Below are 18,809 nucleotides of genomic sequence, written 5' to 3'. Positions count from 1 at the left end.
GTAAATTCTTCATTTGGGATTTCTTAAATCAAGAATGAAGTCTTTCCAAAAGAGATGCTCTACTTCAGGTTGTTGTGTTAGATGCAAGAATGGCTGGGTGAATTTCTCTGGTCTGTGTTGTACAGGAGGACAGGCTAGATGACCATAACTGTCCTTCCTAGCTTTAACATTTATGAATCTAATTGTATATTCAGTTGTAATCATAATTAACACAATTCATATTATTCTGGTTAGTTACTTAAGACACTTGGTATTTTTTTCTGTTTTCCGGTTAAGAGCTTGACTGATCCAGCTAATCTTTGCCTAGGTGCGGTGTAATCCAATATGAAAGTCTGCGGGCTCCAGTAAGGATGGCTTTAGGCAGGGGTCACTCTGCAGGAAATAAAGGTGGCAATATTCTTCCAAGCTCTCCTCACAAAATTAACTCTACCCACACGAGTTGCTGCTCACTATATATTGTGCAGATGTTCAAAATATGACAAAGATCTGAGCAGCACTGGGCTCCCCTTTGGTGGGCTTCAATATGCCCCTGGACTCTGCTGGGGTCTCTGGACCTGGCTTCTTCTTGATTGGGGAACACAAATGAGTTCTGGTATCTCCGAATAGAGCTGGTCAAAAGTTGTTTGATGGAACAGTTTTCTATTGTAAAATAGATTCCAAAGCCAGAAGGGACCAGTGTGATCATCCAGTCTGACCTCCTGTATAACACAGCCCATGGAACTTTCCCAAAATAATTCCTAGAACATATTTTTAGAGCATCATTTTGATTTAAAAATTGCCAGTGGTGGAGAGTCTACCATGGCCCTTGCTAGGTTGCTCCAATGGTTAATTACTCTCCTTGTTAAAAATGTACAACTTTTTTTCCCCTCTGAATTTGTCTAGCTTCAACTAGATTGTGTTACACCTTTCTCTGCAAGACGGAAGAGCCCATTATTAAATGTGTGTTCCCCGTGTAGTTACTTATAGACAGTTCTCTTTGTTAAGCTAAATAGATTCAGCTCCTTGAGTCTATCACTATCAGGCATGTTTTATAATCTTGTAATTATTCTTCTGGCTCTCTGAACTATCTCAAATTTATCAACCTCCTTCTTGAGTTGTGGGCATCAGAACTACATACTGTAATCCAGCAGTTGTCATACCAGTGCCAAATACAGAGGTAAATCTCTACCCATACTCAAGATTTCCTTGTTTATGCATCCATGGAGTGCTTGCACTAGTCCTTTTGGCCCCAGCATCACACTGGGAGCTCATGTTCTGGTGATTATTTACCATGATTCTGGAATCTTTTTCAGCCTCTCTGCTTCCCAAGATAGTTTCCCCCATGGGGGGAGGGGTAGCTCAGGGGTTTGAGCATTGGCTTGCTAAACCCAGGGTTGTGAGCTCATTCCTTGAGGGGGCCATTTAGGGATCTGGGGCAAAAATCGGGGATTGGTCCTGCTTTGAGCAGGGGGTTGGACTAAATGACCTCCTGAGGTCCCTCTCAACGCCAATATTCTATGATTGTTTAAATTTGTCCTACATTCTTTGTTCCTATATGTACACATTTACATTTAGCTGTATTAAAATGCACATTGTTGGCTTGTACCCATCTTACCAAACTATCCAGATCACTCTAATCAGTGACCTGTCCTCTACATTATTTCCCACTCCCACAATTTTTGTGTCATCTGCAAATTAGACAGTTAATTTTATTTTTCTTCCAGGTCATTAATAAAAATAATAAAAAGCATTGGCTCAAGAACCAATCCCTGCAGGACCCCACTAGAGAAACATATGCTCAATAATGACTCTCCATTTACAATTACACTTGAGACCTATCAGTTATCCAGTTTTTTTGTTTTTGTTTTTTTTTGTCACAGAACAAATGAAATGTTTCACAGGAGCATGTCGATTTTGAGAAAGTTTGACAAACATTTCAAAACAATCTGAAACTGAAATGGAGTTTTCATTTTGACTTTATCATTGTTTTGTTTCTACTTTTTTAAAAAAAAAGTTTTTTCCACTCTTTTAATTTTAATATTTAATATTTATATGTTATAATTAATACTTTAGATTATAATATAATGTTTTGACATAACTGAACCAAAACATTTCAATAAGGTCATTCTGATGTTTCTAAATCAAAATATTTCAGAATTTTTGTTCCATAACATATTTCAAGATTTCAACTTTTCATAATTTGCAGATTTTTTTTTATTTTTATTTTTTGAAATATTGGAATTTCCCTTGGATAGGAAATACCATTTTCTGACCAGTTTCCCTCCCAAACCACACTTACTTGTGTCACCAAAATGAGAGAATGTTCATGGTAAATTTGGCAGTTCTGATGTTCCCTCTCCTTTCTGCATGAGGATTGAAATAGTTAACAGCATTGTCATTTAGATAATCATTGCTAGGCATCATCTGAGGTAACACTTTAATGACAGGAATGTTGTCATTCACACCTCTCAGACCTTTGGTTCCAGGACCTTTGCAAGCTCACTTCTTCAGTGGTTAAACTTGGCTCAAATTTTTGAGGTGTGCTTCACAACTCTCACATTTTGACTTTTTTTTTAAAAAAAAAAAGCCAAGATTCTGAAGCTCAAGATTGTAGCTTCAGAGAGATGCCAATACAGTGTATGGGCAAATACTGGCTCTTTCTGAGGCCTAGTTTTAGGTGTCTCCTAACTGAGCAAAATGCCTCTACTTACTACAAACCAGGCTCAGTGACTTTCAGAGAGCTGAATAGGGGCTTTGGTGTGCCACAGAGGACAAAATTAGTTGTATTGCAAGAGAATTCTTTGTTCATTTGCAGCTGGATAAGGATTAGATGGCCCACAAGTGAAGTAAACTGTTTAGTGCGTCTGGCCCTGAATACTCTGAACATCTCTCCATCCTTTAGGAGTATTTCTGATGGATTAGCTGCACACACTGTTGCAGGGTGAAACATTAAGGAAGTGCTATGAAACTTCCTTATGACAAATTTAAATAGATGCTGTGTGTTTAGAGGCTGTGCACCTTCTCCCTGCTCAGCTCATAAATATTATATGACTAGTGGGATTCCATGCATCAGCACAAATCAGCTGCCTTTGGCAAGCTACAGTAGCTATACCATAAAGATGGGCCTGACCCTCCACCACTGGCAGATCTAATTTGGAGTATGTTACTGTTGTTTATGGCCAGGATGCTCTAACCCATATCAGCATAGAAAATTGTGTCTCATTTCAGCTACAGTAGACTGCAAATTAGCTTGTTCAGCAGCTAGAGAGAAGGCTTTATTACTCTGGGGGAATCACCTTGTACAGCTCTTTTTGAGACAAGAGGGGTGCCATTTGGATGATCACTCAAGGGGAATTTCCAGACAAGCCAAGAGGGGTTGTTATTTTTTTTTCATCCTGTATTTCAAATCTTTCAGGCTGCCAGTTTGCTGATGCTTCGCTCCAGCAACTTCCTGAAGCTGAAAACCTGCTTGGCCTTCTCTGCAGCGGAGAGACATGGCTGCGGCTGCCCTGTCTGCAAGAAGAGGCAGATTTCAATCAGCTCGAAAAAGTGATGGAATGAGGAACGTTCTGTCAAAAGTGATCAGCATCTCATCTGGAACTGGAGACAGCCAGTAAGAGTGAGGACATTGAAGAATGACCTACTGCTGCTGTCAAAGTATCCAGCTTGGAATAAACTACTTTCTGTACATTACTGAAGTGCCTTGCTCTTTGATTTCATTGTGCCTATTTAGGATCCTGACCCTGAGCAGCCACGCAGCAGTATAGGAAGTGGATATTTATACTGCAACTAGCCAAGGGATCGCAAGAACCTGTGAACTCAAAGGAACGTTGCAAGTTTGAGTGGTCAACCCACACTTGGGCAATATTCTGCTTAATCACACGAGTGCTAGGTGTGACACCCTGATTCATGAGTCTATTCCTAAGGAGTAGGGCACTTTAAGCACTTGCTTAATTTTAAGCAGGTACTTAATACAGCTGGTCAAAAATTTCCCAACCAAATTGTTTTTCAATGGAAAATTAGGTTTTAGATTAAACAGCCCCCCCCCCCCCCCCCGCCTGCACACACACACATACAAAGTGTCTGCTTTCTGCAGGAGGAAAAAAACACGTTCTAACAAATAAACATTGGAACACTGAAAGTGTCAGCCCAAGGCAGATTTGGAAATTTGCTGTGGTTCATGGAGGTTGCAGTTCAGGTGTTTCATGTCTCCGTATTGAAAGACGGAGTCAGGAAACTCCTTTTGACTCCCAATTTTGAAAATCTTGCCCAAAATTTCCAAAGGCAAACATTCCTGTTACTTGGCTAAATGCTAAATTGGTAAAATATGTTAATAGTGAGAAGAAGAAAACAGACCCAATAGATCACTAAACAAAAATCTGAGGCCCAGATCCATAAAGGGACTGAGACATTGCAATGCTGAGCATCATGGGACCTAAATGTTATGTTCCTGGACAATCCCTGGAACAACACTACAATCCACAAAGCCTGGGTTAGGTATGTCAGCTCCTGATGTGATGCATGGGGAGAGAGAGGAACCATAGGACGTAATCTATAGAAGTCCGCACATTAGGCAGGGAGCTGCACCGGGTAACCATTGGGGGATGCTGACGAGAGGAGTGTATCCTACACCATATCCCTCTCACAGAGCTAGGCAACTAAGTCTGGGCTGCAAGGAGGCACCTATCTGTGCTGGCAATCTACAGCCAGGAACCCCTCTCCTGGAGTAAGTAATTTCTTGCAGTTCTCTCAATATCTCCTGTTGACATTGTTCCCCTTTGGATAAATTTTAAGGAGTCAGCAGGGGAACTGGATACTGGATCTGCCACTTCCCAGGTAAGTGACGAAACCACTGGACTATAGAGTTATTCTCACTGTCTTGCTCTGGCCCAATGACTAAGTATTTCATACCCAGTGGAACAGCTTCAATAGAAGAGATTGAACGCCCCCACCCCCTCAGAACCTCCCATAACTCAGTTGTTAGTGCACTCTTGTGGGAGACCTATGTTCAAATCCTTTCTCCTCCATCAGACTGAAGGAGGAATTGATCCCAGTTCTCCCACATCCCAGGCAAGTACTCTAATCACTGAGCTAAAAGTTATAAGGTTGCCAGGGATACCACCCTCCTCCAGTCAGAGTTTGAATGGGACCCAATGTGCTAGGTGGCCTCTGAGCATGCCTACCAGATCAGGCCCTGTAGGCAAGAGAAGCAGATGACCAGCAGTGTACAGGCCCAGAGGCAGAAACTTAGGTAGCACTTTTACTGAAAAAGCATAAGTACTGAGGGTATGTCTACACTGCAATTAAAAACCCAGGGCTGGCCCATGCCAGCTAACTCGGGCCCCTGGGGCTCAGGCTAAGGGGCTGTTTAAATGCACTGTAGAGGTTCAGGCTTGGGCTACAGCCTGAGCTCTGGGACCCTCCCACCTCTCATGGTCCCCCTCTAGAGCTTGGCCTCCGGCCCAGGGCAGAACATCTACACCACAATTAAATAGCCCCACGAGCCCAAATCAGCTAGCATGGGGCAGCCGCAGATGCCTAATTGCAGAGCGGCCATTCCCTGAGTGCAATGGAGCCTAAAAATGCCACATAGGTGCCTAAGTATCTTTGTGGATCTGGGCCTAAGAACCTGATTCACCACTGTCTTAACTTTGGGTTTGCACTGCTGTAATTCTGTTGCTTACATAGGTATAAATCGCTGGTGGTGAATCTGGAGCTACAAATACAGGCTGTCTCAGATAATAAGAACATTAAATGGTTTAGGCAAATCTCAAAAAGTGCACGCCTTGAATGGGGTTCACATAAGCATCGGAAGTCTGGATTCTTCCTAGGCATTATGTAATGGCTCCTCTATTTTTGAGTTTATTCAAATACTAACTGTCCTAAATTCTTGGCTTTGCAAAACTGTCCTGAAAATGTTGTAAAGTGCAAAATTCTTGGAACCTTCTGCTTCCATTAGTGCTGGAAATACTACACTATGGACTTTCTCGTGGTATTCCAGCACATCTGTTTTAGACAAAAGGATAAGGAAGAATGATCCATTGGTTAGGGAACTAACCTAGGACTTGACTTGTGTTTGATTTCCTTATTCTGCCACAAACTTTCAGTATGATCTTGGACAAGTCACTTAGTCTCTTTGTGCCTCAGTTTCCCTTCTGTAAGTTTGGGAAAATAGCACTGCACTTCTTCACAGGGATCTGGTGAGGATAAATACATTAAAGATTGTGAGTATTCAAATAGTACCGTGAATGGGGACCAAATAAGTACCAAAGATAGAAGCCCAAAGGTGCAGAAGGTTATGAAAACAGAGGAGGAAGAGTGAACACATCTTTTTGCTTAAAGGTTTGGTTCAGTTTGGGGTGAGGGAAACTTCTTGTTTTATATGAATCAAAGCAATCAATTTGCTCACCCTGTTCAGGATATATAGTAGCGCTGGTCAGAACATTTTCATCAAAATCGATTTTCGTCAGATAATGTCATTTTAACTAAACCAAAATTATTTGCAAAATCATCTCTTAAGATTTTGTTCAGAAGAAAAGTTTTTAAAAAACACAACCCTATTTTAGATACGTTGAAGTGACTGGCTCACTGTCAAGGTTCCTCCCCCACTCTGAACTCTAGGGTACAGATGTGGGGACCTGCATGAAAAACCTCCTAAGCTTATCTTTACCAGCTTAGGTCAAAACTTCCCCAAGGTACAAAATATTACACCCGTTATCCTTGGAATGGCCGCTACCACCACCAAACTAATACTGGTTACTGGGGAAGAGCTGTTTGGACGCGTCTTTCCCCCCAAAATACTTCCCAAAACCTTGCACCCCACTTCCTGGACAAGGTTTGGTAAAAAGCCTCACCAATTTGCCTAGGTGACTACAGACCCAGACCCTTGGATCTTAAGAACAATGAACAATCCTCCCAACACTTGCACCCCCCCTTTCCTGGGAAATGTTGGATAAAAAGCCTCACCAATTTGCATAGGTGACCACAGACCCAAACCCTTGGATCTGAGAACAATGAAAAAGCATTCAGTTTTTACAAGAAGACTTTTAATAAAAAATAGAAGTAAATAGAAATAAAGAAATCCCCCCTGTAAAATCAGGATGGTAGATATCTTACAGGGTAATTAGATTCAAAAACATAGAGAACCCCTCTAGGCAAAACCTTAAGTTACAAAAAAGATGCACAGACAGAAATAGTTATTCTATTCAGCACAATGCTTTTCTCAGCCATTTAAAGAAATCATAATCTAACACATACCTAGCTAGATTACTTACTAAAAGTTCTAAGACTCCATTCCTGTTCTGTCCCTGGCCAAGACGACTACAGACAGACACAAACTCCTTTGTTTCTCTCCCTCCTCCCAGCTTTTGAAAGTATCTTGTCTCCTCATTGGTCATTTTGGTCAGGTGCCAGCGAGGTTACCTTTAGCTTCTTAACCCTTTACAGGTGAGAGGAGCTTTCCCCTGGCCAGGAGGGATTTCAAAGGGGTTTACCCTTCCCTTTATATTTATGACACTCACTTTGAGAATTTTAGAATATAAAGTTTTGATTTTTCATTTCAGAATTAAATGTTCATTCTTCATTTTGTGTATATGTGTGTGTGTGTGTGTAAGGTCAAAATCTAAACCTTTTTTCAGAATTCCCTTTTGTGAATAATTTCAACATTTTGGCTTTTCATCCCAATTTAGGATGATTTTTCCCCCAAAATCTGAAAAAATTATGTCTCAGAAAATCCAATCAGCTCTAAAACGCTGAAGAATTTAGCAGCAAAGTCCAGTGGACAGGGCAATGGACTGGAAGTCAGGAGACATAGGATAAAATCCTGGCCCTATTAAAGCTAGTGGCAGATATCCCTTTGACTTCAGTGGGGCCAAGATTTCACCCTGGTTTCTATTCTCAGCTTTGCCACTGACCTACTGTGGGACTTGGGAAAGTCACTTTACTTCTCTGTGTCTCTGTTTCCCCTCTCATTTTTTGTGTGTCTTGTCTATTTAGATTGCAAGCTTTTAGGGGCTTGGACTGCCTACTACTCTGGGTTTGTACAGCACCTTGCACAATGAGGCTCACTATCTCAGCTGGGGCCCAATGGTCACTAACATAATACAAATCATCATACTACCACAGGTTTCAGAGTAGCAGCCGTGTTAGTCTGTATTCGCAAAAAGAAAAGGAGTACTTGTGGCACCTTAGAGACGAACCAATTTATTTGAGCATAAGCTTCCGTGAGCTACAGCTCACTCCATACTACCACAGAAAATGTTGCAAATTTCTTAATATGCTGATGCAGCTTTTTAAGTTATTATTTTTTTTATAAAGTAAGCACTAAGAAGGGAATGGTCATCAAACACAGTTCCACAACCTGTCATGGCTTCTGCTGGAATCAAATTAACAGGAAGGGAAACAGGACATGGAACATATAGTACTGATCTAATGTAAGATTTTACTCTGGTGGTCATTCTTCACCCGTCTGTTGTGAAAAACAAGATTTTTTTAGTTAGTTTTCCCCCCCACGGGATCCTGACAAATCAAACTGGGTATTTGTTCTTTAGCACCAGATTGTGGAGATTATGCATCAGAAAGAAATACCTGTAAAAGGATTATGGCATTATAGCAAAATAATTGGCACACTTCATCTCTTTGCATATCATAGCTCATTAAAATTGGTCTAAGGAACATCTAGATTAATTAGGAGTGGGTGAAATGCTTATTCCTTCAGCACAACATTCTTATCAAATCAAAAGGTCTTTCCAGTTGAATGAGGCAGAACTAGATGGGTTTTTTTCTGTATTGACCTTTATCTTATAAATAGAAATATGCTGGAAAATAAGTGTGCTGTCCATGGCTAATTGACAACACCAACGTTATCGCTCATGGATTCAAGGATGGTTTTTCCTCTCTTCTGAGTGATGTCTATTATCTGATCTTTTTAATTTGAACAGAATCTGATGACTTTTGACCTGATACAGCAGGAGCTGATTTATTGCAGTGCTGCTGCCTGCAGATTCTCATCGGTTCCTTGCCAGCACACTAGTTGGTGTCAAAGGTTTGCTACTTACAGTAATTGCTGGCAATGGGGTTCTATTGACTATCAGGATGGCTTTGTAATAACCTAATACATCTCAGATTATCAGACTTTCCAGAAAGTGACAAATAAAGTCTGACTCCCCGCTGCCTCAGTAGTTCTGAACTGACAGAGGAATGGCAATGTCTTTTCAAGAGTCATTGAGTGAACAGGGAAGTTGTTTTGAGCTTCACCTACCTATGTGCTTAATTCCCAACTGTTACCCTCTTTGCCCTCAATTGCAATTCTCCAGCACACATTAAACCAGGAACATGTAACAAACAGCCTCTCAATGTGTCTACAGCCTGTTTAAGTAATTTTAAACCTAACAGATGCTTTATAGGCTCAGGTTTGCAGCACTGGGGCTTCACTGACCTCTTGGACTCAGCAGGAGGCTCAAAGAAGGACAGAGGCTGCAGACAATTAAAATCCTTTTTTTATCAGACACTGAGCCCCAGGTAACTCTAGTTCTTAAATGAGCCTTCTGTCACGGTTAACTCAGTACAGGTCAAATTGCAATCAGTAATGCCAAAAAGCCTTCAGAGCCGGCAAACTGTGGCCTGTTGCCAATGGCTATTTCCTTCAAGATTGCAAAATAGGAACAGATACCCTTAAACCTTTCTGTGACCTCGGGACTTGGTGAGATGCATGATTTTGACAAATCCAGAGAGATAGCCATGTCCCTTTCCTACACACATGGCTAGTGCTGGTCTCATTCCAAGGCCCATAGGGTAATGCTGTGAGCATGAGAGTTTCTTTGAGTCGTCTCTTTTTGGTCATTCCACTGGACTTACATGAATCCACCTTGTGTCTTAGTCCCTGTCCTATTCCAAGCCACTAGCCAGACATTCAGACTCACTCCTGGAAGTTTGTGATGCTTAGGTATCTCTTGTGCACCCATTTTGATATGTCTACCTGGATATCCTCACCAAACCCCCATGAGGTAGAGAAGTGCTATATCCCCATTTTATATGTAGCGAACTGAGGTACTTAGAGAGCTGGCTTCAAATGATATGGAAAGCCCGTGGTGGACCTGGGAATTACACCCAGGTCTCTAAGTCCCAGGCTAGTGCTGTAACCAGACCATCCTTCCTTTCGTCATGTATGGACTGTGGGACTGCAATACAATGACCATAGGTAATCAGACCTTATACTTCAGAGCATTTCTGTTTCATTGCATAGAGTTCCCAGGTTAGAGGGGCCACTCATGAGGCTAAACTCAATGACATTGCACAGATATCATTTAGGGCAGAACATAATCTGCCCGACTGTGTACACCATTGACAATAAGAAAAAACAAACACGAGAGAAACCAGCTTGACCCTCAGATGTGAAGGTTACTCCCTGGGCAGATAGAAAAAGTGACCTTTTTCCTGGAAATTCAGCCCTTTTGTTTTGGTGTCATTGCAAAACAATCCCTCGATGTCCTATTTAAGAGCCACTTTTCAGAGCAGACCCCCATGTTAACAATTCTTTAGGGATGAGGGGGAGGGTAGAACATACCTACTTTGTCTTCTTTTAAATTTTACACTTAAATCCCTTCTTAGAGTGATGGGATGTAAGAACTCAGAGATGTGGGGGTAAATGGTAAAGTTCATGCTGATCATTGATGGGAATGGCTGGAGCACATAGGATAGCAGTTCTGGCAGTGAAGTTAGCAACTGGACCAGCCTAGAAGAAATACCCATGTTAATTTCTTTTCTTGTTTTATTCCATTTCTTTTTACGTGACTCTGTACAGATCATGCTTCCTTTCCATCTTTTTTTTCATACGATGCATTTCAGAGGTGAACAAGATGAACTGAACAGTTATTTCCCCTACCTAAATATTTAAAAACCCATTGAAAAGATCCAATCTCAGGTTTAAGGGCCTGATGATCCTGTTCTTTACACCAAACTTACTCCAGTGTTACTCCATTGGGCCTGGTTCATTTCTCCCTGTCTTTGTTTTTACACCATTGTCTTCAATGGTGTTTCTGCAGATTTACACTGGTATAGCTGAGATCAGAATCTGGATCATTACATTTATTCTTGATTTAGACCAATGTAAGTGAGAATCAGGATGCTAGAGTTCAATATGAACCTAAATACTATTATAGATGGGGCTGAGCTGCAATATTTAGATATGGGTCCTGAGGCAAATGTCCTCAGTTTGTTGGTGTCCAGGCACGGGGATTTGACTTGGACCATTGTGAAATTAGCAGGGCAGCTGAAATTTCTGGGTCCCCAAAGTTCAAAGCCATTCAGATCCAGAGTTTTGGTTTGTGCCTCTCTTTGAAGCTATGGTCTAAGTACATCTTCAGAAGTCAGGATTCCTATCTAAAACATCTCTGAACCTCTCGAGGTTGCAGACTTGGGGTCTGATTCTGCAGCTGTCACCTGGTGTAGTACTTAATACCACAGTATTAAGTTTATGGAAGGGATTATATGACAGGGTTCCCAGCAATAGCAGAGACCGGACTGATTGACCCAGGAGGTCCCTGCCAGTTCTATGTCCCTATGAGTAGATCTTGAGCCTATTCAAGATAGCAATGATTGTGCTAGGTGGCAAATGCTCGTATTGATCTGGCCCTTGGTGTGAAACTTTGGGGGAAAATTTACTTTCTTGCCATTTTGTTGGAGCCTCGTAGCTTTTGCTTCCTCGTCAATGGCAGATGTCATGAAGAGCCTCTTCCTGAGTACTGGAGCACTGCTGCTCCCAGTTCTGGCCACAAGCTGAAATGCAGATTTGCATAGCAGTGAAAGCTAAGGGAAGGAGTTAACTGAACTCTACTTCTTGGGCAAAGGTTTGTGTGTCACATTTGATTTTAACTTAAATGGTTCCCTCATCCCTTTTATTAGCATCTAATTGGATTATCATATAATTTTCTGGAAAATGTGCCCTCCCACACTGCATTAATATGCACCAAGTATGTAATTCCACCTGTGTAAGAAGTGAAGGAGAAATTGAGGCCTTCCTGAGGTCTCACAGTCATTGTCCAGTGCCGTGGTGTAGTTATAGTCTTTCAGCCGTGGCAGGCTCCAGGAGGTGAATCAGCTGGAACCGTCCAAGGTACAGACCATGTGCGATTTCAGAAAAAGATGCAATAAAAATCTGCTCTTTGAAGCCCCTGGATTGTTGTGTCTCTGGGTTTGCTGCTTCCAATATCAAACACCGATCGGTACACCTACCATTGTGAATATCTTCGGAGCTGTCATTCCAGCAGCATTATTTCTAACACGTATATAACAGTGCTCCTGGAAGGTGCAGGATTGACATCCCTAGCTGCGGGGGAACTCAGTCTCAATGCCTGGCTTTAGCACCACAATTCATATCCCCACTTAGTTGACTCTCTTCCAAGCTGAAAAGTGCCAGTCTTTTTAATCTTTCCTCACACAGAAGATGTTCCATAGCCCTAATCATTAGTATTGCTCTTTTCTGAACCTTTTCCCATTCCAAAATACCCATTTCCTCATCTGCATGCAATATTCAAGATGTGGGTGTACCATAGATCTATATAGAGACATTATGATATTTTCTGTCCTATTTTCCTAAGTGTTCCTAACATTCTGTTTGCTTTTTTGACTGCTGCTGCACATTGAGTGGATGTTTTCAGAGAACTATCCATAAAGATTCCAAGATCTTTCTTGAGTGGTAACAGTTAATTTAGACCACATCATTTTGTATGTCTTTCTAGTTGGGATTGTATTTTCCAGTGTGCATTATTTTGCATATATCAACATTGAATTGTATCAGTCATTTTGTTGCCCAGTCTCCCAGCTTTTGAGATCCCTTTCTGAGGGCTTACCGGGGTATCGATCCATGGCAATCGATCCACCTGGGGTCAATTTAGTGGGTCTAGTGAAGACCCGCTAAATCGTCTGCCGATCACTCTCCCATCGACTCCTGTACTCCACCAGAACGAGAAGCATAAGGTATGTCAATGGGAGAGTTTCTCTCATTGACCCAACATGGTGTAAACATCGCAAAAGGTCGACTTAAACTACATCGACTCCAGCTACGTTATTCACATAGCTGGAGTTGCATAACTTAGGTCGATTGAGCCCCATAGTGTAGACCTGCCCTAACTCTTTGCAGTCTGCTATAGACTTAACTATCTTGAGTAAAGATAAAGCACCAGAACAAACACTATTGTTCCCCATGTCCTATTTAATGTAAATAAAAAATTCTGCACTTTCTGAAGTCCTAGGCATATGGTGTTACACCACTGCCTAAATCTACAATTTCAACAACTGCCTCCAAATTTCGGAATGGTTTGTACTAATGAGCTCCCAAGTGTGGACTGTTTCAATTGATTTTCAGAGGAAAAAGGAGGAGCTGCTATTATGACCGGGTTAACTCAACATCACCTGCTGCCTTCTCAGTGAAAGAAGCAGAATAGCATGTGTAACCAAAGTGTGCAGAGAATGGACACAGTCTAGTTTCTCCCCTGTGTGCGCTCTGTTAGCATGTGGCTTTCAGTCCATTGGTTTTAAAGGGTTATTCAGCGAAAAGAGCTAATGTTGCATTTGAGTGCCTTGCTGTCAAAGCAGCATTCATCTCATCCCAACTGCTTTGGGAAGAAAATTGGGAAGCAGCTGGGATCTGGTTTTGACGTGGAACTTCTCTCTGCAGTCTTTCAGGTAGGCGTGGGCAAATTGCATGGGCGAAGAGCTCCCACTTCACTGAGGCCCAGTTTTGATTCCAGACTCTTCTGACAACTCTGACTCCACTGATCTGAACTGAGTCAGTTCTTATTGACATGAGGGGTAAGCAAAACCAGAATCAGTCTCAATGAACTGGCAAAAGAAAAAGGTGGGTACTTCACAGACTCTTTCACACACATTTAAAACAGCCCGTTGTTTCGATATTTGATTCCTGACATTCAGGTGTTATTGTATCCCGAAAAGCGACTCAGTGTGGCATTGTGGGGTTCCATGAACTGTATGGAGACCAGCACCCTTAATTTATAGAAGCAACAGAGCAAGAGTTACAGCTCTGGCTGAGCTCTCCCCGTTGTGGATGGTCAGCTGGCTGCTCTATTAGACCGAAACCTTGTATCTCACCTCCTTTTAATCTTACTGAGTCTGAGCGGTATCCATTCACTGGCTCTGTGTCTAGTCTTCAGGTTCACTCCTGGGATGTATGTATCTGGGATGTATCTCACTCATCCCTTCTTGAGATGTGGAGCCCAGCTGCCCTAGGCTTCAAGACCAGTCCTGCTGCTCCTCTTCTAAGTCTCCCCAGTAGCTCAAGCATGTCCTTCAGAGCTCCATCATTGTGGGTTCTCCGCGTTATTGTTCCACCTTTCGGAGACTTTGTGGCAGTTAAAGTATGTAACAAAGACTTTGCTTAGGCACTTCTAAACCACATACATCTTACTCCTAGGCATAGAACAAGAGAACTAGAGGTCTGTGGAAAAATAACAGAAACCTGCATGCAAGACCTTACCTCAGTTTCCTCACTTCTGAGAACACTTCCAGGCTGCGTGTCCTTCAGGGATTTCCAGACCCATTTCTCCTCCTGCTCAGTTTTCTCTTCTGGTTCTGGGCTCTCATTTATATACAGAGTGTGCCCTTATTTTTAAAGCAGCTTTTTTACAGCCTTCCTGTTCAGTCCTTCCCTTGTTTTTTTCCCCATTTTCTAATCATGTGTGGGCTGTGGCCTCTAACAGCATGTTTGTTATTGTTGGTTAACAAGTAATAACAGGCATTACTAAGTCAATAGTGTTTGGTCAGGAGACTATATTATCCTGGTAGGTCAGTGTTATTCAACTGCTGATAGTCCATTCAGGGGGACACACAGGTGCAAATCTCCCTCCCCTTAACACAAGAGCGATGATGCAAGGATACAGTGAAAGACATTAATAAGGGTATAAACAGACAGAGAGTTCTTAAAATCAAACTGGTATGCATAAATTCATGTAGATTCCCAAACAGTCACAGCAGCAAATCACAGGTGATTGGGCTAAATTCACACGGGGGTCGGTGTAGTATATGCTAATGTGCACATTAGTGGAGGGACCTTCAGAAAGGAGGTCAGTGCTGCACAAAGCAGCCATGAGCACATTTGTGTGTGTCTGTTAGCCGACGGCCAAGGATGTTTGGTGAGGTGCCAGCTATGCCCGTTTATACCATCCGTGACTTTAACCGCTAGGACGCACTGTCCCTTCGCGGCGGGCACCCCGGGCTAGGCTGACGGATGCCCCAAGGTCCTAACCACCCGTGACTTTAACTGCTAGAGCTCAGAGCTCCTTCGCAGCGGGCAGTCAATACTGACTGATAGGTGCCCCAATGGCAGCACTAAGAGCCTCTCCACACCCGTGACTTTAACTGCTAGAGCTCAGAGCTCCTTCGCAGCGGGCAGCCAGGATTGACTGACAGGTGCCCCAAGAGTTTGCCCCGTGGAGGCGGCACAACTCAACGCTAGGCTCTTAGTACTCTCACCTAATGGCCAGGCTTTAGAGCCAAAACGGCTGAGGTTCTTTAATTGTGTCGGCTGCTTTACAGTAAACCAGAGAAAACAAGTCAGGCTTATGCACAAATGGTTACCAAAATGTATTAAGCTAGATTCTAATCATGTGGTTACAAAATTGCTAGTGCCTACTTATTTAAATGTAGAGATGTTACACACACAAACAAGTTACAAAACTGAAGCCACAATCCCAAAGAAAGAAAACAAAGTATAGAGCTCTATGTCAAAATATGTGTACACTAAAGATAGGAGATCAGGTGTGGGTGCTTCTTACCCTCCTTGCATCTCTCGATTCCAGCGGTGCCAAGCCAGGATCGGTCACTCAATTCCGCGGAAAGACGAATAAGGGACAAGGCGTAGGGACCCTCTTAGCTGCAGAAGCCTTGGGAGGCTGTCACTTATCTGTCCAGCAGATAGATAGTGAAAAGCACTCAAAAATCATGGTGCTGTAGGTCCCCTACTTATACCTCTGTACTCCTTTATTCTCTTTCTCCTTTCTTATGCCAAATTGAGGCTGGTCTGTCTGGGCGACGCCAGCTTTCGCAAGAGTAGTTTACACTTGCAAGGGAGAGAAACAATAAGTTTCAACTACTGGACATTTCTTTTATCAGGGTAAATATTTTCCCACCTAGGATGTTGGTGTGTGTGCATCACGCTATTTAGTAGGGGCTAAGAGCCATGTCTGTCACAGGGCCTCTGCCTGCTGTGAGCTTAATCGTTGTATATGTTCCCAGAGGCACATTGTAGCAGCACACCTGTGCTTTCACAGCTTCAAAGGCTGTGCTGGAATATATGTTAAGTGCCCTGTTCTGGCTTCCTCCTGTGTTTCCAGCAATGCTGGTCTGAGGCGGGGGCGGGGGGGGCTGGCTGTCTGGCTACAGTGTCCCACCCCCACACACACCCACCGCGGAATGGGAGTCCATAGCTATCACACCTACAAAAGGGAGTGATGCTGGCTTGAAAGGGGACATTGGCCATGGAATTCACTGCTGTGCATAATTTACTCCCTGTGCCTATGTAATATACATTGATATTAGGGCTGATCACTTTTCATAGAATATCAGGGTTGGAAGGGATCTCAGGAGGTCATCTAGTCCAACCCCCTGCTCAAAACAAGACCAATCCCCAATTTTTGCCCCAGATCCCAAATGGCTCCTTCAAGGATTGAACTCACAATCCTGGGTTTAGCAGGCCAATTCTCAGACCACTGAGCTATCCCTACCCCATCTAACTTTTGTTAGATTTTCTCTCAAAAAAATCTAAGCCAAACAAGCAGCAAAAACACTTCCCCCCTTCCTCCCTCCCCCCTACAAAACAGTGGCCTTTTGCATAAAGTTTTTGTTTTTCACATTTTCTGGGTTTTGGTTTCTCTTTTTTTTTTTCCGCCTTCACTTTTTTCCCCTCCGCCCTCATTTTTCCATTCTAACTTTTCCAACTCCTCAACACTGAAACAGTTACAGAACAGTAAAAAGAAACACAAAACTCAGTAAATCTGCTGCTCTCATTTTTTCAAAAGCTGGAGATGTTTTGAAAAGTGAAACAGGGTCAGAAATTAAAAAGTGAGAGAGGAGAAAAAACAGAAAATCTGGATGTAATATGTTTTATTGCTCTTGCAGGAGAGAGCAGATGAAATTTTTCAAAAAAAAATTTTTTTCAGGAAATTTTTAAAACATTCATTTGACCCAGCAAAATGTAAATGTTTTTTATTTAGAAATTATTTTTGTATTGTTTTCACCAGCTCTAATTGATGGCAGAGAATTGCTTTATCTCCTCCTGGTGGCTGGACGATATAAAGAAGTTTCAGAGTAGCAGCCGTGTTAGTCTGTATCCACAAAAAGAACAGGAGTTCTTGTGGCACCTTAGAGACTAACAAATTTGAGCATAAGCTTTCGTGAGCTACAGCTCACTTCATCGGATGCATTCAGTGGAAAATACAGTGGGGAGATTTTATTTATACAGAGAACATGAAACAATGGGTGTTACCATACATACTGTAACGAGAGTGATCAGGTAAGGTGAGCTATTACCAGCAGGAGGGCGGGGGGAATCTTGTAAAGAAGTTTATAAGTCAGCCACTGCCCACTAGCAACCAAACTTTGTCCTATAGCTCAAATGGTAGAGGGTCATGGTTTAGACCTAAAGGTTCCCAGACTAAGGCCCCGATGATGACATCCCTCTAGGTCTGACATTACAGAAACATCCGGCACAATTATTTTTTGCTCACTGTTGACTTGGGTTTAACAAACCATTGGAATAAACAATGGAGATGATGGATTTTGTCAGATCAAGCCTGGATGCTTTTTTGGAAGCTATACATGAGTAAAACTAGTTATTGGTTATTATCAATACACAGGTAACTGGTGGAACTCTATGACCTGTATTATACAGGAGGTCAGACTAGATGATATAGAGGTCCCGTCTGGCCTTAAAATCTATTACCTGGAGCCATAATTGAACTCAGTGACCTAGAACAGAAGGCTTCTTATTATATTACAATCCTCTCTAGTCATTCGACATTATAGCACATGCCCATGCTTTTCTTAATTAATCTACAATAATCTGCACACATCTATTTTAAACTGCCTGGTTCTGTGATTATTGAACACTAACAATCATTTGATAAATATTGCAACAATAGAAACGTCACATACATATTGTCAGTATCTTGAATTTATTTATTCTAAAATTCAGTATCTTGAATTTTAGACTCAAACTGAGCTTATATGGCATTTCAACTTGTCTTATGCTGTAGTCCTATCTGTCTATTATGTGTGTACCCAATTAGTAATGAAATTCACTTTCATTCATAACCAAAGAGCTTCTGTTTTAAAAATGTGTCATTTCTTTTGTTGTTAATTAGGCAAAGGGCTTGTCTTTGCTACCGGGGTAAGTCGACCTAAATTATGGTACTCCAGCTATGTGAATATGTGTCAACGGAAGACGCTGTCCAGTAGACTTACCTTACTCTTCTCGGGGAGCTGGATTACCGTGGTCAACCGGAAAGCGCTCTGTTGTCGATTTAGCAGGTCTTCACTAAACCCACTAAATCGACACCCGCTCTATTGATTGCAGCAGCGTCTATCTCCCGATAGTGAAGACAAGCCCAAAGTCTTGACCAATAAGCCAACTCAGATAGATATTGGCTGCATCTCAGAATTAGTCAGCCACTGTCTCCAGAAAACCCATCACTCTTTTTTTTGTCATTGGTTCTTTATTGTCATTGGTTCTTTATTAGTAACAAACTCTTTATCAGAATTGACTTCTGATGAACTTCTTCCAACAAACAACTTTGGCTGCCATAGAAATGCCTTCTAAT

This window comes from Caretta caretta, chromosome 4 (genome assembly GCF_965140235.1).
Source record: "Caretta caretta isolate rCarCar2 chromosome 4, rCarCar1.hap1, whole genome shotgun sequence".
NCBI classification, from domain to species: Eukaryota; Metazoa; Chordata; order Testudines; family Cheloniidae; genus Caretta; species Caretta caretta.
This window is presented reverse-complemented; position numbering follows the sequence as displayed.